General features: G+C 35.5%; 1 long non-coding RNA gene across 1 annotated transcript in view; it reads left to right on the plus strand.

Moving 5' to 3' along the window:
* The window catches only part of LOC136033308 (uncharacterized), a 37558-nt gene extending 19885 nt beyond the window's left edge, over nucleotides 1-17673 (plus strand). The window contains exons 2-3 of the long non-coding RNA XR_010618902.1: nucleotides 1720-1889; nucleotides 17443-17673. This is a non-coding gene — a long non-coding RNA (uncharacterized LOC136033308). The remainder of the gene's footprint in view (nucleotides 1-1719; nucleotides 1890-17442) is intronic.
* The last annotated feature ends 5519 nt before the right edge of the window (nucleotides 17674-23192 follow it).

Here is a 23192-nt window from a genome sequence, read left to right on the forward strand (position 1 = left end):
TTCACTTTTGACTCTTAAAAAGGGCACTAGAAATTCCGACTTCCAGTCAAGTGAGCCCCATCCGATCCGAAGTTTTTACGACCACAACCTCCATAGAAACCTTATAAGCCCCCAGGGCATAACTTATTACCATTGTACCCAGACTCTGGGGAGTTGTGTCAACCCCGTAAGCCTTGTTATGTGATCTTTGGACTTTTTTGAATAAACAGCTATCTCAAAATTTCTGTCGGACGTATTTGGGTAAAACACGATGTGGTTATAGCTGCCTTCCAATCACGTTGACCCTTAAAAATTGACTCCTTATTTTCAATCAAATAAGCCCCCTCTGAAGTTTATATGGCCATCCTTTCCCTAAGAACCTTATAGGTGCCAAGAAATATAACTTATAATCCTTGCCTTAAGGGTTTAAAGGGGGTTGTCCCCCTCAAAGACATAATTTATGGACCTTGAAACTATGCTGAACAAAATGGATGTCTCAAAACTTTGATTTGTTTGGCGAATTATTGGGTGTGAAGGGTTGGAGATTGATTGCCCTCCATCACTTTTGAAAATAAAAAAAAAACGGCACTAGACCTTTCAATTTCCAATCGAATGTGCCCATTTCAAAGTTTCTACCACAATTCCTTCTATGCGAAGTGCGCTGGTCTAATATATATATATATATATATATATATTATATATATATATATATATATATATATATATATATATATATATATATATATATATGTATATATATATATATATATATATATATATATATATATATATATATGTATGTATATATATATATACAAGTAATGAATAACACTGTGCCCACGTCACTTTATCTAGGCAGCACTAGTAGTGGAGGGATTCCAGTTCCCATGAGGCCCTAGCAACCAGATCCCAAGAGTCCCTAGCAGCGAGCAGGTGTTATTGATTACTGACCTTTTATCTACACCTGGTTGTTAAGTAATGGTTAATTGTTTACCTATGCAAATTTATTGAGGATGACGTAATTTTGCATGTCAACGACAATTGTTTTGATAAAGCTTACGCAAGATTTGTTTCTTCTTCAAGACCATTTTCTTCGAGATTTTTTTTTCTTCAGGACGTTTTTTCTTCGAGATATTTTTTTCTTCAAGATCTTTTTTTCTTCGAGATGGATTTTTTCTTCAAGATTTTTTCTAGATTTTTTCATATAGATATATTTTTTTTCTTACAGAGGATTTTTTTCCTTGAGATTTTTTTTCTTCAAGACATTTTTTCCTTAGATATGTTTTTTCTTCAAAAGGCTTTTATCTTCGAGATGTTTTTCTTCAAGATTTTTTTCTCTGAGATGTTTATTTAAAGATTTTTTCTTCAAGAAGTTTTACGTAACATTATTATCTTTGAGATGTTTTTTAGATATTTTTTTCTTTGAGACATCCTTCTTCAAGACATTTTCAAGTTTTTTTTCAAGATATTATTTCAAGACATTTCCCAAGTCGCTTATGCAAAACGTGTTTTGATTCAGGGACCTTTGATAATCCGTCATAAGAGGTTTTAGTCGGGTGTAGGAATCGTATGGGACAATCGAGATTTCCAAATGAACGCGTTAGTTAACTCAGCCAACAAGCCGTATTGTTGTTATTACGCTCTTGGAAACAGATTCTATGCAATAGGTTTCTTGATCTTAATGACAATTTTCCCCTATTGCCTTCTCCTTAAGCTTTTAATCTCGTGTTTTATTCCCAGGAAATTAGTCCCACTGAAGGAGAAAATCGATGGTTGTTAAGTATTAGCTTCGGGAATATTATTGGTATAAACCTGACGCAGACGTGGGTGTTACGTCATTGAATCAAGTGGTTTATTCCCAGGAAGTAATTCCCACCGAGGGATGAAATCGAGAAATCGATGGCTGCAAGGTAATAGTTTAGAGGACATTATTGTTTCAAATTTGGTTGCACACATGGGTGTTGCATCATTTTTATAGTGAAAAAGTAAATCATCAAAGGAACAGTGAAAACACAGAAACAAACACACCCCGCACAACACGATCCTACTAGAGTTTAGATAATTACCTAATGTAGAATTTTTGACACAGTGGGCTATGGAAGCCATTGAAATAAGAAAACATATTCTTGATAATCTTTTAATAAACAGAGATGCAGGTAATTTAAACGTTGATTCGACTTGTAACATTCTTCTTAAAAAGTGAACCAGTATAATGAGGGTACTAAGGTTTTAAAAAATTACCTGGTAACTAGATTAAATATAAAACATAGCATAATTGCAACAGTGGAAGCTAGCGTCAGGATTATTTTCCAAAATAATAAATTTAATATTCATCTTCGTCTATTTTATCCAGTCGCTTCAGTGTTCTCATTGAAGCACCTCTATTTAGCTTCTGTTTGGTGCTCAGTCACAGGAGCATTAGTTGTATATTTATATGTATTGATCTTTTTATTTATTGGTTTTAAATTTTATTCACTTTTCGGTTTGTTTAGATTTATCTTTTTTCTTAGTATTGACACATTCATTTTAGTAAAGACATATAGTTTTATGCAGAATGTGTTATTCGAATGAATGCAAGTAGACATACAAATTATATTTCAAATGAGCCCCTTAATCAGCTCTTAAAGATCTTCCAGTGCCTCAGTAGCGGCGGAGAAAAAAAGAAAACCCATCAGTGCCAAAACTGATTATCCTTTCTGTTTAAGATAGGGGGAGTGGAGGGACTGTAATTATGCTATATTTAGTCTTTGGCAATGACGATGCCTATTGTGCACTTTTTACTTCGATTCGAAGCCATTTTTGATGGGTTTCATTTTTTTCCGGACTACCTTTCAAAATAAAATTTTACAATTAGGGTTGATTAAATTAATAGTTACCATATAAGCTAAAAATGACAATTATTTTATCATTATACGATTCTTTTAAAACACATTTTTAAGCTTTGGGTTATTGCAGGCTGTGATTTGCTCTTTACTAGGTTGCAGCTATCGCTGCACTTATGCATTCTCAAGCTTAAATACTTTAGTACTTTAAACACTTGTTAATTTTGAAAAATACCTGGGTCAAAGGATGTTAAATATTTCTGTATTAATTGCTTCCCAAATTTCTTTTAATATAAATTCATAACTTCTCTAAGGTCCTCATTAATAAAATACAAAATAAAAAAAAATAAATGGAAGGGTAAAAAAACACCCAAGAACACAACAAAAATAAATGAATATCCATCGTTTAAGTAACGAATTAGAGGGATGGTAGGTCTTAAAAAAAGAAAAAAAAGTAAGAAAAACTGTTCAATTAGTGGAAAGACAAATTGGAAACGACAATTTTAACGAGCCAATTGAAAAGTGAAATTTCCAAAGTAAATCAAAGCGATAAAAATCATTGATAAAAATTAATGATTTTTTATGTCTACAAATTTTTTCCTCTAAAAACCAACCTTTTCCGAGCTGGAGCAACGGCTTTAAAATTTTCCAAGCTGAATATCCACTAGGGTAATCACAAAAATTTGATGTCGGAATTTTGTCTGTCTGAACCCCACAAAACGATTCTCTTTTCTAAATATTGGGATAGCCAAAATCTGAGCTGGATTAAACGTTAGCCCATGTCACTAGTCACTCAAAATTTGAAAAAGTTCAAATTTTAGACAAAAACCTGAAATATGGAGCCGTAACTCCAGAATGGTAAATAATTAAAACATGCTTAATATCTCAAAAGAATGCTAATTCTGTTATTCAAAATTATATAAATAAATTGTTGTTATTTTATGTCAAATAGTGTTATAACAACCCTTAGCCCCAAAAACATGACCTGGTACCATTAGGAGCCAGTTTGAAAGTGTTCTAAGAATTTTAAGGGTTTTTACATAATGTGTCTAAGAATTAACATTTTTTTTTTTATTAAAAGTGTTTTGGAACTCAATTTTTAAACATAAAGAGCCTTTCTTTCGAACTTCATGGGGATAACCTGACTCGTTTATCTATAAAAGACCCGTTGGACAGGTACAAAGGAGGATGAATCTAATTTCTCTATAATGCACCCTAATATATTAATTTTATTTGGTTCCTTCTCTCTTTAACCACTTTGTTTGTATTGGCAAAAGAAGAAATCATCAAATGTATTGAATTTTCTGTATTTTTTGTAAATATAATTAAATTTCAATAGAAATATATATTTAATTATCTATTCCTTAGTTGTCTCATGTTTAGTTTCCAAATCTAAATAAATTCATTTCATTCGATTATAAAGTTATATATCTAAAAAAAAAACTTATGTTCAAATTAAACTAATTAGATATAATGATCTGACGCAAAGCTTTTTAAGATTTATATTATGGAATTATGATGATCAAGGTCTTAGAAAAAGGCTGGAAATGAAGATATATGTCCTTCCTAATTTGAATAAAAGTCATTCTCGGAGATGCTAAGATGATAGAACATCCTTAAGAATGAGTGATTACCTCTTGCTCCGATTCTGAAAAACCAGTGGTTTGAATATGGGCAGTCAGCCTGAATATTAAGATTCAGGAAATACAACAATGACGTTAATTCACAAAAAGGGAAGGAATAGTATTCTATTGAACTCGCTATCAAATTTCCTATGGTAGAAAACCAAGTCCTCGGAGATGAAAACACCCGTTTAGAGTTAACATGTTTTTTTGGTGTTACTTGGTTGCTTTACATTTGCTGGGTTTTTTTTCATAGGCATGTATTTTGGGGGTGATACCTGACACGGGGATGTCATGGATATTCTGTGGTAGGCACAACACTTGACTGGGTAGAGAATTTAAAGTGCCGAAACCCTATAGGCAAGTGTATTCTCCTGATGAGCCCTTGTGTTGGGTTGTTGCCTCTGAATTATTTGTCTTTACTGTTTTTATTGTTTGGTAAATGACGACTTATACTTATTGACTACATGACTGCCTGTCCATGGATTATTCTTTATGGTTGATTGTGTGTGGCTATGCTGTTTGACCTATGTGGTTGTATGGATGAGTAGGGTTAAGGCCTCATTCAAGTGCTGGTCTATATTAATCACTAATTTAGGAAAACAGTTTTCCCTTTCTCCTTCTATCTCCTTTTTTTTTTTTTTTTTTTTTTTTTTTTTTTTTTTTTTTTTTTTTTTTTTTTAATGTGTTTGTGCTGTTGCATTGATGATTTCTCTTTTCGTTCTAGTATCCTCCTGAGACCCGAGCATAAAATTAATGATCCGACTTTCTTCATTTTTTTGTCTTGTGCTTTTTTGAAAAGCAAAAAAAAATTAAAGGGTAAAGAGCTCTAAAAGAGTCTGACCCCTGCCATCCCTCTGTATATTGTCCATATATGATGACTTTGAGTCACTTTTGAAAGATTTTATGTTAAAACATACTTTTCAAATAAAATGTAACTCTCAATGAAATTTCATCGATAAATTCCTGTATTTGGTCAAGCAGATGATATTTTTACGCTTCGAGCACGTCCAATCATGACATTCTACTACAACCTGGCTGTCTTCCCCAAGAGGGGTTTGTCAAGTCACAAAATTCTGAAAGGCGTAGTCTTGCTCTCGATTGGGTGGAACAATTGGTGCTCAAATAATGGCTACATGTTACCCAAGAGTTTTTCTTGCTATTCTGTTGATCTCGTAGCTCCGAACGTTTTATTTGCACGGTTACTCATTGTGTTATATAAAGTTAAACCCCATCTCATCATCCATGCCTTTGTAGTTTATAGAAAGGAGAACGACTTTGATATTATTTCTTAGGGCAACTGAGACCTTTCTGTATTAGTGCACAGACATCACATAGCTTTCTCTGTCCTTATTTTTCATTTCTGCTTTAACAAATAAAATTACTGCTCCCCACCCCCTCCCTAATTTTAAGCTTTAAAGCCTACTGCATGATTTACCTTTTTGTGTGTCTTGAATAGTTTTTGGAAAGAACTAACAGATTAAACTAAATATATGATATATATATATATATATATATATATATATATATATATATATATATATATATATATATATATATATATATATATATATATATATATATATATATATATATATATATATATATATATATATATATCTATATATATAAAAATAAGTTGTCTGTCTGTCTGTCTGTGGATCAGGTGACGTCATGTTTCTGTGTTGACTGACGTCATGAAATTAGTTGTCGTAATTTTTGCTTTGACGGTGACATCATTAGACCGAGACAGAGGCAATATAAGTGACGACTGGGAACCTCAAAGAGAAATTACAGACTGGGACACCCGGACAAAAATCACGACCGGGACACAGGGAATATAAATGACGACCGGGACACAGGGACACAACTACAACGGGGACGCCGGGGGCACAGGCGGGATATATAAATGACGACCGGGACACAGGGATTGTTCGAATAGAAATTACAGACCGGGACAGACCGGGGTGGCGCGAAGCGCCACCCCAACAGCTAGTATATATATATATATATATATATATATATATATATATATATATATATATATATATATATATATATATATATATATATATATATATATATATATATATATATATATATATATATATATATAATGATAATAATTCCTGAAAACTCAGCAATTCAAGGTTTTATTTTGCTGTAATTTTTATGTTCAATGTTTCAAGTACAAAAGAATATATTTGTAATATAAGTCGTTTTTAGTAAAGTGCAAATAACGCAGTAGGCTTTAGACTTTTGAAATTGAGGGGAAGTGCGTAGTTGCCGAAATCTTATTTGTAGTGATTTTTGGTCATTTTAAGTTTGATTCGAATTTTCAACTTAAGTTTTACTCTCGTGTTGAGATTTATTTATCATTTTTATTAGTAGCCTACGTTTTGTGTATTTATTTTCTATGATTGTTTCCTTAATATCTGTTCGTTTTTGGGTTTCATTTATTCTTTGATAGTAATTTCTGGTCGTTTTGAGTTTGAATTATTATGGGAATTTATTTCTCTTCGTCTTATGTTTAATATAGCTCTTCAGTTCCCTTGAAAAACTTCTTTTTCGGAAAGTTTTTTTTTAATAATGGCGATTCGGTTTTGATTGCCAAAGTGTCAAGTTTTTTAACGTTCCGCATTTCAACCTCTAAGTTTTTTTTTCAACACTAAATTTTTGGTCTAAGTACCAAAAATCAAAGTAATGCTCTCTTCAACATTATTTTTTTTTTAATTTAATAAAAAAAAATTAACAGCATCTTTCTGAACATATTCTAAAATCAGTCATAACTAGATGTAGTAACAGTTGTAAGCAGTCGCAGTCACATTTACAAGTTGCTGCAGTTGGAAGTAGTCATATTTGCAGTTGCAGTAGTAGTAGTGACCCTGAAAGTTTCAAGTTAATATATTTAACCGTTCCTAAGATATTGCAGATGTACCTTTTTGATAACTTGGATGCATATGGTTTGTTTTGATTTAGCTCAAGATACATCTGAATATTTCCCGAAATTTTGTCTAGGCCCAATTGGTGTTTTTGGATGTAACCACCGCCAAACGTTCCCCTTTCTTGAGAATAGATCCTGCAGGTAAGAAATGCAAAAATTGCATAATTATTTTCCTTGTCTCGGAGGCTAAGGGGGCATGGCATCCCCAGAGGGATAGTATATAGATAGATTAACGACGCTTCTTGACTACTAAGGTCCCTGCGTCAGCCCTGCAGTGCGTTCCTGCAGCGTGATTCGATCTCTGGGTCCCGTATTACCAAGCTAAGGTCAAATCCACTGCGCCATTAGTCTTTTTGACTATTTCAAATAAAATAATGTTTAAGATCCCAATAAGTCTTAAGGAGAACATCTAAAAGGGCAAGAGGGGCGGATTGCCCTTTGGTCCATTTCAATCATCCCTCTCAACATGTCTTCAAAGTTTTAACCTCGTATGCTTAATCGTTCCTTAGAATATGCTTTGATTATGTTTGACATCTCCCTCGACATTATTTTAAAGTTGTAACTTGATATTCTAGCCTTTATGGAGACTCAGGATCAAACCTGCCCCCTTTTTTCAATAACCAACCTTGTATATAAACAATGCAACTTCTTTAACTTAAAAATTGCCCCAAGGGTTGAGGGGAGGGGGCTAAGTCATCTCCGAAGATATAGGTACTCTTTGACTATTTTGAACATGATGGCTATTCCAAAATTTTGATCAGATATCTTTAGAGGGAAAGAAGATAAAAAGGCCATGGGATGGGGCCTGTTTGCCCCTCTGGACACTCCTTGCCATCCTCCTCAAAATCCACTGAAATTATTTACCTAAGCAGTTCTTGTGACATTGCAGACACATCTAAACAGGATTCACATAGTATTTGTAGATTTAATTTAACATACCCCTTAACATTACTCAAAATGTCATCTTTATACCCTTTGTCTTTTCGAACACACCAGCATCAAACCTACAATGGGTGCATTGAGGGGCATTGCATCCTTGGAGGCACAGTTACTAGAGCTTTTGACTATTCTTAACAAAATGCATTTTTCATCATTTTGACCAGTGATCAGGGAAAGCAGCATATAAAAGGACACAGATTGAAGTGCCATCGGTTTCTCTGATGGCCCTTAAACATCTCCTGAAGTTTTCCACTTATGACCCTCAGTCATTCCTTAGGTATCAATGATACGTCCTTCTGACAACCAGCACATACACAGTGTGTTTTATTGAATTTAGCACCCTTCTCCAAGGTTGTGGGGGTTATGTTATCCCCATTTGTTTAGTTTTTAGAGCTTTTGAATATTTGAACAAGATTTTATTTTCAAAATTTCTATCTAATGGTTTTTTGGATGAAAGGAAGTAAAAAACGGCATTAGAGAGAATTAGCGTTTCTCAAACCACTTTTCATCGTCTCCTTAAACAAGTCCAGGGGGTTTTAACTTAATACCCTCAGCCATTCTTAAATATTGCATCTCCTCCTTTTTTATAAACTGGATGCTACTAGTGCCTTTTGATTTGTTAAAACATGCCCCTATTCGCCAAAGTTTCACCTTAGTGCCCTTAGCCTTTTTCGGATATATCCAGAATCAAATATTTACCCTTTTCCGGATGATAAATCCTACATGTAAACAATTCCCAAGTCGCATAATTTGCAATCCTTGCCCCGAGTTATGAGGGGTATAGCATTCCCCGAAATATAGCTACTAGACCTTTTGACTAGTTTGAGCAAAATAAAATCACCAAACTTTTATTAATATTGACCAGAGGGGACCCCTAAAAATGGCAAGAAGAGCGAAGAGGGCTAGTTGTCCTCCAGTCTCACTTCAACCTCCCTAGCTTTCAACTGATATGGTTTTCTGACAACTAGCACGTACATAGTGTGTATTAATGTGTTTCGCACCCCCTTCTAAATCTGTGGAGGGTAGTGTCATCACCACAGACTAGTTATTTGAGCTTTTGACTATTTTGGATAAGATGTCCATTTCAAAATTTCAACCAAATTTTTTTGGAGGAAAGACAACTAAAAATGGCATGGGAGGGGGCTGGTTGCCCACCAAACACTATTTAAAATTCCCCTCAAAATATCCTGAAAGTGTCAACTTAATTTCTAAGCCGTTCTTAATATACTGTAGATTCTCATTTTTGATAAACTGGATGCACATATTGCCTTTTAATTTAGCATAAAACCCTACAAAATTTTGCATTGTTTCAACTTAATTCCTTTAGCCTTTTTCGAATACAGCCACTTTCAAACATTTTCCCTTTTGCTAAGGCCGAATCCTGCATGTAAACAATGGGCAAATATATAATTTACAATCCTTACCCCGGGGCTATAAGGGCATGGGAATCCTGGAAGTATAACTAGTAGATCTATTGACTAGTTTGACTATTTACGCTAAAGTTTTTTACTGTTTTAAAAAGAAGAGTTGAGAGAAAGAGTCAAACTTTAGCGTAAAGAGCGGGGCGTTGATGAGGAAGCAGTCCCTTTCATATACGCCGTAATTTCTGTTCGCTTTAAGTTTTAATGTCGCTCCTTACTTTCAGTTGAATAAACTTTTTTTTTTTTTTTTAATTTTATTAGTTGAGTCTACCCACAATATTCACGTTTCATAAGACTTTTTTTTTCTACGTAGATGAAGATTTTTATAAGCCGTTTTTATAAACATTTTGGGGTAGGCGATCGGGAATTTCACTTCTAAAGAAATTACTCCATCTTAGAATTTTTGGGATATTTAGGGCAAGTTAATTTGTTTTAAACGAAGAATGAAAAATTCTCATTCAATTCTCAAGTTGCATAAACTCAGCTGACTTGAAAAAGCTTATTCTGCAACACTGGCTTATGTTACAAAGGTCAGCATATAATTTCATTAAAGCAAAAGTAGGATATATTAGGAAATTTATTGTACATGTAGTCATTTGGGTAGCCTAGTATTTATTTTAACTTTAACCAATGCCTTTTATTTGGAAAGACCACCAACATAAGGGATTATTGGTCAGGGTATTAACAATTTAGCATGCAACCTATGCGCTTAGGGATTCATTCAATCTCCTGGTGACACTTTTTCCCATGGTCATTTGAAAATCCAAACCAAAATAAAGCAAGAGCTACCCTTATAAATGACAGCTCAACTTCAGAATTCAACTACGTAAAACACCGACTAGAAAATATTAAAGCAGTGTCAAACAGTAACTGGGGTCAGACGAGAATTTGGCAGGTAGAGCTGTTATCATATCAACGTATACCGAAAATAGATGTGGACCTAGCAAAGTTCAGCCGAACCTTATAATAATAATATAATAATTTATTTTCAACCCACATCATAACAAGTTACGGCACTTGTGGAGTAACAAAAAGCAAAAAAAATTAAATACACTACAAGTAAAATACACTACAAATAGAAAAAACATTACGCTAAAATGAGATTAACCGAACAGACGGACCAAAGGATGATGAGGCGATAAACGATAAAAAGCTGATTCCAACAACCTTCCATGCATGAGGGCCAACTTTGCACTTATATTAGGGACATCAAACTTACGAATTATCTTCCCATTGCTATACCAAGGGGGGAGATAAAGTAAAAATTTACAATATCTGAAATAAAAAATCCGAATCTGATTAACATCTTTTTTCTTTAGAAGGGGATAAAGACCAAAAAGATAAAGGACAGAATGATCACAAAATGTAGCATATAGTCTACCGAGTGCACGTCTATTATTTTTCCCTCGATTAGCAACTATCTTAGAATAGCCCATTTGAATTTTCTTTTGAACATCACGAACAGTGCACTGCCGTAGGCAAGAAATTGAACTCGTAACAGTAATACCCAACCACCGAAAGGCGGAAACAAAGGGTACTGAAAAACCACGACAAGCTAAGGGAGCATTAGAGGAAGTCGGACCATAAAAACTAGAAATGCGCATTTCTCAACATTAAGAGAAAGACCAATATTAGAAATAGACGTGAAACTTTTGAGACCATAAACGAAAGACCTTGTTTATTTTTACACAAAAGTAAAAGGTCATCTGCATAAGCAAGATAAGAAACATCTGAGAGTCCAATAAAATAATTTGATCTAATTTCATCTAAAATACCAGAAATGCACATTCTGAATATACTAGGTGATAAAACCCCTCCCTGCTTGACACCTCGACGTAAACGGACAAACAGAGATCCAGATTTTTTAATTCGGAGGAAAGAATTCTCATACCAAAAACGAAGAAGAAAAATGACTGAAAGATTTACACCATTATTAAAAAGCGAAAAAAAACCTTCACTGTGAACTACATTGTCAAAAGCTTTAGAAAGGTCCAAAGTACACATATAAAGTGGCGACCCCTCAGCCATGCTATTCTTAAGGGCGGAAGAAAGAACACGGTGTGCATGTTGACAAACAATACCAGCTTGAAACCCGAATTGATTCGATCCGAAATTTATATTTTCATTTAAATGAGGAATTAAAATATATTCAAGGAATTTACTCAAGTTATACGTAGTGGTTATAGGGCGATAAGATGAACATTGAGAAGGGAGTTTTCCCCGCTTTAGAATTGAGGTGACATTTCTACAAAGAAAGCTATCCGGAACCAGAGAAGATGTTAAACACATTTGGAACAACAACTGCAAATGAAATAAAAGAACAACACACTTTGGATTTATATTATTTACACTAATACCATCAATATCAATGGATGAAGATTTCAGTTGCTTAATTGCATTTTCAACAGCATGGAATCCAACAGGTTATACGAAACGGTGCAGAAGTAAAATCTTCAATCCTAACATTAATAAGCCTACCATTAAAACAATTGTAAGCCATTTTATTTACGATGCTTGCACACCAAAACATTCCAATCTTCACAATAAAATACTAAAATCCACTATATTAAAAACATTTTTAAAAATTAAGAACGCTGCGAGGGGACTTTCAGCTTTTTCCAAAAACCAAAAACCTAACTTTGACTTGCTTAAAAGGCCTTTCTTCTTAAGATGAGCATACAGGTTGCGATGGACCATTTTCTCAAGTATCTTGGAGAAGAAAAGCAATATTGAGATCGGTCTCCAATTTTCCATATCTGACTTCGAGCATCCTTTGAACAGGGGTATTACTTTAGCCTGTTTCAAGGCGTCTGGGAAGGTGTTTTTTGTCCAGAATATATTAATAATGTGAAGCAGGGAAGGAAGTAGAAAAATCATTGTGGCTTTAAGTGTCCGTTAATTAACTCCATCAATCCCAGCAGAATTATATTTAATATTTTTAACAGTAGTTATAACCTCATAACTTGTGTATTTTTCAAAACGAGGCTCTAGTCCTTCTCCTAGATCATCCAGAAATTGTTCCGAAAGAAAATTTTCTTAATCATTTCTAGCACTCTACTGAACTGAAAACCGTATTTTGGAATAAAACTGACCAATATGATTGGCGCTGACCATTGCACTTCCTGGCTGAAGGGCCAAGAAACGGAGATCAGCACCGCCGGTACGGCCTGTAAAGTCTAATGCCGTATCCTTTATCCCTTTAATAGGATTGGCGACAACACCTATATCACTTACAGACTTAGCATTGATGTTAATTCAAAGAGAATGATTGCGATTTTTTCTTCCATGAATTCACTGATGATTTGTCTCTTTGCCTTAGCATTACGCTTCTGCTAACTGAACTTCTCATTAGAGTGCAACTTTTTCGCTTTTAGCTTCTTCCAATAGGTAATTCCTTTTATTACTTTCGCTTATAATGTCGTCAGTTATTACGTGTTTTTTTGGTTCATTCTTCTTCTGATCCACAACTCGGAAGGGATACATTTTATCACAAATTGGTTGTAAAATAGATATCAACTTATTGTAAGCAAGAAAAGAACCATCATTTATTTCTAACACAGTGTCCCAGCTGACATATATCAATTCCTTGACGAATATATTTAGATTGAATTTTCTAAGCGCACGCACCCTTACTTTCTTTGACCTTGTAAAAACTTTTTAAGACATATTAACTGAGTCATTACTGAGAGATTGGCTTGCAAAACTACATCTGCACGACTATGATTCAAGTAAATAGAACAAATTAAAACATCATCAATCAAAGTAGCTGAGGTATAGACGAGTTGGAACACAAGCAAAGGAGTTAAGACCATTCGAAATCATATAGTAAAAAAAATCAAAATTATCACCTTTAATACATAAAAGGTTATTTTTCAAATCCACCATACACGTAATATCTAACCTGAAGAAGAAAAACATTGTAGAAGCTCATCAAAACCTTGAACGAGCTTATTCAGACCAGCACTGGGTAGCTTATATACCATACTAGGCAAAATGTTATTTTTTTAGCATCCATTTCAAGAAATGGATGTTAAAAATAAATACTATAGGATATTCTACACCATGCCTTTTGCGATTGTCAGGCTAATCCCGCCTTAGAAAATCTTACCTGGAAAATTAAACCACCAAAATTTCCCCCAGGACAAATCCCCCTCATAAAATCCCCAAAGCCGAAAATGCCCCCAGACAAGCAGAAAATACCCTTAGAAATTTCCTACTGGACAATCCCCCCACTGTATTCATCTACCCTCAGGAGCCCTCACATGCAAAATTGAGTAGGTCTAGCCGAAAAGAAAGTAGGAATTATAAAACGAAAGGAGATTCAAAGGGATCATGGAATACTAATAATACAAACTACGAACTCTCGATCATAAGGGGTGAACTGGTTTCATATACTATAGATGTCAGTACCAGACCAATCCCACGGGAAGTAATTGTTCGTACGTCTTAATAATAATAATAAATAAATTTAAAAAAAAAAATAAAAATGTAAAAACAAAGACTATAGCATATACTACAGCATATATTATGCCTATATTTTGGGATTAGTTCAACAAAAAATTCTGAGAAAAAAATTTCCAAACAAAAGTGAAGAGCTCTCTCAGGAAAGTAGGGATCAGGTTTTATGATAATTGAATAGTTCATGGTATGGGACTGTATGCAAGGAATGACGCAGCTCAATAGTAGCCTAAATTCTAAAAACTGAGGGTTATTGTCATATCAATATTATACGGCAACCGAATATAATCACTCTCACTCATAGGCTTTAGCTCAACAATCAGTATATCATCATTGTCGACAATACCTCTTCGTAGATAATCCTGAAGACTAAATGGATCTTGATCAGACATTGATCATTTTTCCCAAAAGAGAACAACAAATAGCACTTGAAGAATGAATAAAAAAAAATTGAAAACACTACATAAGGTCTTCAATTGACCAGATACACCTGAATGGAACAGTCTCAGTTTTGCACACACAAAAATACGGCCTTGATAAGACCCCACACTACGATTTCCAAACTTATCTCTTGAAACGCTCAGAAGATCGCGCTAACGTTTCCTAAGGTTCTCAGCTACAAATAAGCCTGAACCATTAAGCTGCTTCTTCGCTTTAAACACATGGTGAGCAATTTCTCTTAATCGAAACTGGATAAGAACAGGGGCAACTTTATCTCGTATTTGAGCATCATTTGACAACTCTAAATTGCTGCAACACTGACCATGTCTGAATCCTTAAAATCAGTCAGACCTATCTTGACAAACAAAACACGCTGCATGGTGTCCTTCACAATCTGCGAAGGAATTTGCTCTGCACCATTAAACAACAGAGAATCACCTCTCCTTTCCTGTTCTATTAAATGAGAATTTTTTTTAACTGCAAGTAAGGAGTGACAATAAAACTTAAAACTAACAGCAATTATTCTGTATATGAAAGGGATGGTTCCCTCCTCAACCACAACTCTACTTCTTAAAACAATAAAGAAAACTTTAGCGTAAAGAGCAAGGGGTTGATGAGGGAACAAGCCCTTTCATATACAGAATAATTTCTGTTCGTTTTCAGTTTCAATGTCACTCCTTACTTGCAGTTAAAAAAATTCTTTTTCTTATTTAATTTCTGAACGTCTTTGAATTAATGCATATTTTGATTTTGCTTCACTGCACATTAATAATTAAAACGAATTTTGCATATTAATTTTTTTTGCTAAATGGCTTTGTCATAGTTTCGATCGGACGGTTTTGATAAAAAAGAGGTGAGGAGGAGGCCTAGTTGCCCTCTAATCTTTGGTTGCTTAAAAATGCAACAAGATTTTTTTTATGAACGTTTTTGTTAGTAATAAACATACATGCCTTACAAATTAACTTACGTAACGAACTTCTATATTTGTATATTTTTGAAACGTACATGAGCGGTTTCGTCCCCTCGTCAATACCCCGTTCTTTACACTAAAGTTTGAATTTTGTCCCAAATCCTTAAGAATGGCCCTTGAGTAACAAAGGCCGTAGACTAATTGAAATTACTAAAAATGATTTAGCGTGAAGAGCAAGGTAATTTGGAGGACACAAACCCCTTATATACATAATATTTTATTTTTGTTTAAAGTTTTAATGTTGCTCATTACTTCCAGTTGAAAAAAATTATTAAAAATTCTTTGTGTTTTTTTTAATAATGCTAGAAAATCCTGCACCCCCTTCATAGAAATTCTCTTTCCTCATGATAAATTCCTCCATCGAAAGATCATCCCATGTAACCCCCTCCTACCGTACCAACTCCACGCCAGCGCGAAAAAGCCCCCCAAAACGTCTGTACACTTCATAATGACCTTTACTATATGTAAACAAAGGTCAAAGTTTGGAACTTGCAGCCCTTCCCCCGGGGACTGTTGTCGATTAAGTGGTCACCAAAGACATATTTATTAGGTTTTTGACAACGCTGAACAGAATGGCAATATCAAAATTTTGATCAGGTGACTTTGGGGGGATAATGTGCGTGGGAAGGGGCCTTTGGTGCCCTTCAATTTTTTGTCGCTTAAAAAGGGCACTGGAACTTTTAATTTCCGTTAGAATTAGCCCTATTGCGAGATTCTAGGACTACTGGATCAATATGATCACCCCTTGAGGAAAAAAACAAAAAAAACCAAACAAACAAAAAAACACAAATCCATGATCTGTCTTCTCGCAAAAAATACAAATTCCATGTTTTTGCAGATAGGATCTTGGAACTTCTACAGTAGGGTTCTCTGATACGCTGAATGTGATGGTGTGATTTTCGTTAAAATTCAATGACTCTTAGTGGATGTTTCCCCCTGTTTTCAAAAATGAGGCAAATTGTCTCAGGCTCTGAACTTTTAGTGGGTAAGACTAAACATGACGAAACTTATATATTTAAAATCAGCTTGAAAATGCAATTCTTTTGATGTAACTATTGGTATCAAAATTCCGTTTTTTAGATTTTCGGTTACTATTGAGCCGGGTCACTCCTTACTACAGTTCGTTACCACGAACTGTTTGATTTGTCTAGCTTGAGCTTAAGCTGATTCATAGTCAGAGCGCCAGATTCTGTATCGTGCACCCACCCATGCCAGAAGGTACAAAAATGCTGAGGACGGATCCTAGGGTAGTCGACCATGCTGAAAACGAATATCGTAGGGCGCATGTTCGCCGTTGGGTTGTTTCTGAGATATAGGCCAAAAACACCAAATTTAGCCTATAACTAAGTATGACGATTCAGGATTTTTTTTTACGACTTATTGGGTTGAGGAATCTGGCGTAATGTTATATCAATCGAAAGAAGAGATCTAGCTCTACCAAAATATGATTTTTAAATTAAAAAAAGACACAATTTTTTTCTCTATTTACTGAAGTTTCAAAATAAGTGCTGTAAAATTCAACAAATATCTCAAAGAAAGGCTAAAAACTCGAAATTTCTTCAAGGTAACAATTTTTTTTTTCATATTCGAAAAGAAAGTGCATTCGATTCCGTACAATTTGAGCCAAAAACATATTAACTGTTTTTGTTTTTAAAAGGTCTGTGATTTTTTTGTAGTGTCACTGAAATGATCTCTAGCCGTATCGTGAAAAGGGACATATTTGTTTTTTCTTCAAAGGGTAGGAATACTTCAAACTTCATAACTGTTTAATTTTTTTTTTAATTTTACTTAAAAATAAAAATAGGTTTAAAGAAAATGTTGACTAAAAATTTTTTTTTTTTTTTAGAATGGGCGAATATTTTTTCTGGTGTACTAAGGCGTCTGCAATTACCTTTTTGGGACCTGATTTGCCAGTAATACGACTGAGCTATTTACTACATAAAAGAATTCTGCTTCACAGATGGATTCAGTCGGCGCATTGGAGTTGTCTTACTCGGCCTGCCCGTAAAATTGGGTGATAGTAACTGATTAGGGACCTGTTGTAATTAAAAGTAAAAGGTATCAAATAAAATTTTCACAAATATTCCTCATTTTATTCTTCAGAGAATTCAGATGGGGCAAGGTCAGACTCCCTGCATACCCTCCTCGTTCCGCGGCGGGAGCATAAACTGCAGCATCCTTTCATTTTTGAGCAGCTACAGTCTTTCCTGCATCCTCCACTTTTGCATCTGCAGTAAGATTCCAGGCTTGATGCTTCTTTACAGTTTGAGACGACCGCATCTACTCCCCCTTCAGCCATCTTCCATCCAAGGAGAAGTGGATCTGGAATGCTTGGCCAAGCTTGTACTGACGACAAGATTATCCATGTAGCGAATATGGCTCTTCGTATGCATGGCTCGAAGGTGTCGTCAGAATGTGGAAGTCTTTTCACATCTTGTTTCTGGCACCGAATGTAAGCCCTTACACTGGCCAGTGAATTGAACCCGGCCTGTTTATAGCATTGTTTACAATGACTAGGAATTTTGATATGCTGTAAAATTCTCTAAAAGCGTCGACTGAAAGCTTCCCTTCTGCATCCTTGATCTGCTCCGTCACAGACACTATTTTTGAGGCAAAAGTTGGAAACACCGCGGTGTTTAAGAAAGAAGCTTTCCCGACACCGAAGAAAAAGTTCGTTGTGTCACAACCTGGCAGACAGTGCATGAACGGTAACATAATCTGCTCCTCTTTGGAAAAGTGGACTCCATCCGCCGGCTCGTGTACTGGTATAATGTAAGTCGGGAACTTCAAGAAAAGTTCGCTAAGTCCTTCAGCTTGAAGCTCTTCAAAAAAAATGAACACAGGCTACTGCCACGTCTGTGTCGTTGGCATGCACAACGATGCTACGATGCTACAAGCGTAACAGCTAGCGTACTTGGCATGTGTCATAAGGCGTTGGTCAGCCTCTTCGTGGCTGGAGGACAAGCATTCTTCGTAGTAATAGTGTTCTGGTAAAGTTGGACATCAGCCACGCTTGACCAGAGACACCTTGAATCTCTCCTTGAACCACCTGAGAGAAAAAAGTTGAGTGCGTTCGGCAGCTGATCACTCATCTGCTCCCAGGTTTCATACAAAATTTCGAGGAGCCGGCTTTTAGACGCTGAGCTTGCAAGTACGGCATCCCATTCTTCAATTGTGCTAAGAGTGGAAATCTGGAGGTTTTTCCCTTTCCCTCGTCGGAGTCTGCATGCTTATTTCATAGAGATCAACTCTCCGTGAGCTTCCCAAACAGCCCGTTGTACCGATGTGCGACAATGTGGACATCAGGAATACCCACTGGAAGATAATTCAGCAATGATAGAAGCAATCTTTCCGCGAAGGATTTGACTGTTTCAAACCTGGCAGGCCGATATGACCTTATCTTGGACATTAGGTCAATGATGTGTACTGTAGCTGATGTTGTTTCTTTGGATTTCAAAGTGGCCGGCCAAGCTGAAAGTCCTCATTTTATTCTTAGCCAGTTCAACAGCACAGCTTTGTTCCCCGCCCTCATTTTTCAGCCAGAGGATGTCTTGGTTGATTGTTGCAGAAGATGTTCATAAATGGATGGAGGGAAAGGAAGAATCTCTTTTGTGAGGATCTATGCAACAGCTTTCTCCTTTTCTTCGCCGTAGCTCAACTGAGCAGTAATGATTCTCTTTAAGGCTGTTACTTCAGAGCTCAGGAGATCGGTTTTAGGGACACCATTCACTTCCTGAGTTTTTCTCTCTGAAGGGAAAGTTCGGAGTACAACATTTTTCACATCGTCTTTCCTGTTGCACAGAAAGTCCTCAACCACCTCTTTTCCTTTTTGTGGCTACGCAAGTAATATCAGAAACATTCTTCTCATCGACCACAACTTCTGCTTTCACAATATTCACTAGGTCGAAGTCCACTCTGCTAAACGGATTGCCACATGTAGTGAAAATGTCTCGAACTCTATCTCGTGAAAGTTGTGATCGTGTCGTCGTCGACTGATTGTCTTCGTGATATCGTGTCTCTGTGGATAAGTTGACTGCTTGCAGGAAACCATTGCTGATGGCAGTGGAAATCGGTAAGGTAAGAATCCAAGCTTCAGTCTGTCTCTCATCCATTTGTTTTCCTATTATTCCGGCCGTCGTCTTTGCATCCTTGTTCACGCTACATTCCAGTATCTTGTCGGAACAGGTGGTCGTAAACCTGGTGTGCGTTCTCTTCACTGCGATGTATCCTTTCATGAGCCTTCTGTGTACATCAGGAAAGGTTTGTGGTAAACTTCGCATGTCATATAGGTACTGTATGAGACATCTTGTATACTGAGGATGGTCAGCCACCACCAAGTATGGCAAAATCCGAGTAGTTGCTATCAAATGAGATTCCCAGTCACAGTTTCGTTCAGCATGATTGAATTTCTTCGCTATTTCAAGTATTTCCAAGAACTACCGCCAGAAAGCAAACGTGGGTGACGCATTTCGAAGAGTTTTGAAGGCATTCATTATGGGAGCCAAAGTGATTAAGGTATCGTTTGCCTTCTGAAGTGCAATTCGCGCGTTAGCACCGTTTGCCAATGAAGTCCTGAATAACTCAATGGCACTACCCAGCTGGTCCAGACGGGATAAGTCTTCTTGTGCTTCGGAGTAATACTCTTCCAAGGACTCCCAGTAGAGGGCTAGCAAGACTTCGTACAGTATGCAGTAGGCATTGATATCTTGGTAGTAGCCGAGCTAGTTGAGCAGGAGGTGGAAGCCTCCCATCCGTAGGATTACGTTTTTGAAGTCATCCGGGTATTTACTTTTCACTCCCTGTGCTAGTTGATAAATGAAGAGATCTTGCGTGACCACCGTATCTTCACATCCGACAGCTTTACTTATCGCCGTGAACGTTCGTGATCGCCGTCGCCGTGAGAGATTTTTTAACTGTTGCATGGTTGTTTGGTGCTTCATGAAGGAAAAGCAAGATATTAGATTAAATATTTAAAAATCAATTTCAAATCACAGATGTTCCATTTGACAAGCATTTTCACTAGAACTGGAAGTTCCAATACTAAATCTGATTGATCAATGTAACATGCCTTTTTATCAGTCCTTATAAATCTAAATTAGTCAGTATCACCTAGTTTCTTGCGATATTTAATTTTGTAAATTACTTTCATTAAGTCTTTTACTTCTGCAAAAAAAAATTTACACTCATTTTTCCAGCCAACTTTACAACACCAAAGGTGCTTTTAAAAATTCTATTTCTTTAAAAATTGTTTTTTGATCTTCCAAATTTGTGTCATATTCTTCATTATCATCCATCAGCAAATCAGTATTTGCGTCAGAATCACATGTTGAATCAACCTGAAGTAACTGTTTTTTTTTTTATCTTGGCCTACCTGACTCACTTTTCTTTTTCATCTTCTGCTGATCAATTTCTTCTGCTTAGCTTATCAATCAACTTCCCGCTAGGTAGCAGGTTACTAAACAAAATTCATATTATCGGGTACACTCGCTAAAAAAGTTGCAGACCCCCCAGATATAATAATTTAAACTTTTATTCTTAGCTCAATGTGTTCGGAATTAAACGGGCTTTCTTTTTTAATATATAAAAAAAAAAATATTTTATATCTTGAAAAAATTTCGAGTTTTTAGCTTTTCTGTTAGGAATTTGTTGACAAAAATCTGACTTTTTTAAAACTGCAGTAAAAAGTTTACTATTTTTAATTGTTTTTTACAAACAAAAATCATATTCGTGTAGCCCCAAGTCTCTTCTTTCTATTGATGTAAGATTACGCTGGATTTGACCAATCTTATCTGTAAAAAAATTTAGAATCATCGAAACCCATTATAGGCCAAATTTGGTGTTTTTGGCCTATATCTCAGAAACGCCCCAACGGCGAACATGCGCCCTACGATATTCGTTTTCAGTATGGTCCACTACCATGGGATCCACCATTAACATTTTTGTACCTTCCGGCATGGGTACTAATCGAAATAAGCGAGATACAGAATCTGGCGCTCTGATATCACGTAGTTTTAAAACAAATTAATCATGTGCATGCATGGTTTTAGATGTTTTTCAATCAGTTCAAATTTAGGTTAAAATTCAACATGTACTGCATCATAGATTTCTGAAACAATTGTTTCAACTGAAATCTTAGCATGAAAGTTAGTCGCAGTCTGCAAAGTCAATTTTGCTTTTCGTTAATTTTGCTCTGGATTTATTTAGCTAGATTTTAATTTGCAGCCGTAAGTTCGTTCTCTGTAGCAACTACTAGCCTATGGAGACAAGCACAAATTACGAGGAAATCTGGTGCCATCTTCTGAATAAATTGCACATAAAAAGGCATTAAATAAAGATTTTTCCCAATATCCAATAATTATACTAACCCCAATATCGACCCGATAATATCGGCCGGCCGATATTTCGGTCAGACTTTATTTTTCATTCATACTTTGTGTATCACAAAAGTTACTTTCTCTAGTTTATAAAACTGCGGATGGTACTTATTGGTTATATAATAGACACCATAGAATTTCAATCGCGGTTGATTCAAATCTGACACAAGAAACTGGTCAAGTAACTTCTTTATACCACACAATTAGCTTTGGTTTGGCTGCAAAATAAATTGTAGCTATATTTTATTCAGGTATTTAGTTTGTCATTTTTTTTTGCTTTGGTTTGTTTAGACGAATTTGGTCTATATATTTGCACATAAGAGGGGGGGAGGTAAAGCATAGCATATATTAGATACAGCAATGGCTAGTTTACGCATTTAATATATGCTATGCTTTAACCCCCCCCCCTTTTGCTTTATATATATATATGTATATATATATATACATATATATATATATATATATATATATATATATATATATATATATATATATATATATATATATATATATATATATATATATATATATATATATATATATATATATATATATATATATATATATATATATATATATATATATATATATATATATATATATATATATATATATATATATATATATATATATATATATATATACTAACTGTTGGGGTGGCGCTTCGCGCCACCCCAACACCTAGTTGGTGTGGCGCTTCGCGCCCCCTCAAGCCCCCCCGCGCGCGTAAGTCGTTACGCGCCATATTAGTTACGCGCCATTGTAGTTGTGTCCCTGTGTCCCACCTGTGAATAGAGATAGATATAAATATATGTTTTTAACTACGTAAAACATGCGAATATACAACATTCTTCGCTGTCCCATTGTCTGTGCATATAAATAGATTGTCAGGTTTACTGACTCTTGAACATGCAACATATAATTGTCCATGGGAAAAACAATCCGTATTCAGATCTATACCTCATTATTCTAATGATGTGTTCCTGTGTCCCGGTCGTCATTTATATTCCCTGTGTCCCGGTCGTCATTTGTGTCCCGGTGTCCCAGTTTGTAATTTCTCTTTGAGTGTCCCGGTCGTCATTTATATTCCCTGTGTCCCGGTGTCCCGGTCGTCATTTGTGTCCCGGTGTCCCAGTCTGTAATTTCTATTCAAACAATCCCTGTGTCCCGGTCGTCATTTATATATCCCGCCTGTGCCCCCGGCGTCCCCGTTGTAGTTGTG

This window comes from Artemia franciscana, chromosome 11, assembly GCF_032884065.1.
Source record: "Artemia franciscana chromosome 11, ASM3288406v1, whole genome shotgun sequence".
Taxonomy (NCBI): Eukaryota; Metazoa; Arthropoda; class Branchiopoda; order Anostraca; family Artemiidae; genus Artemia; species Artemia franciscana.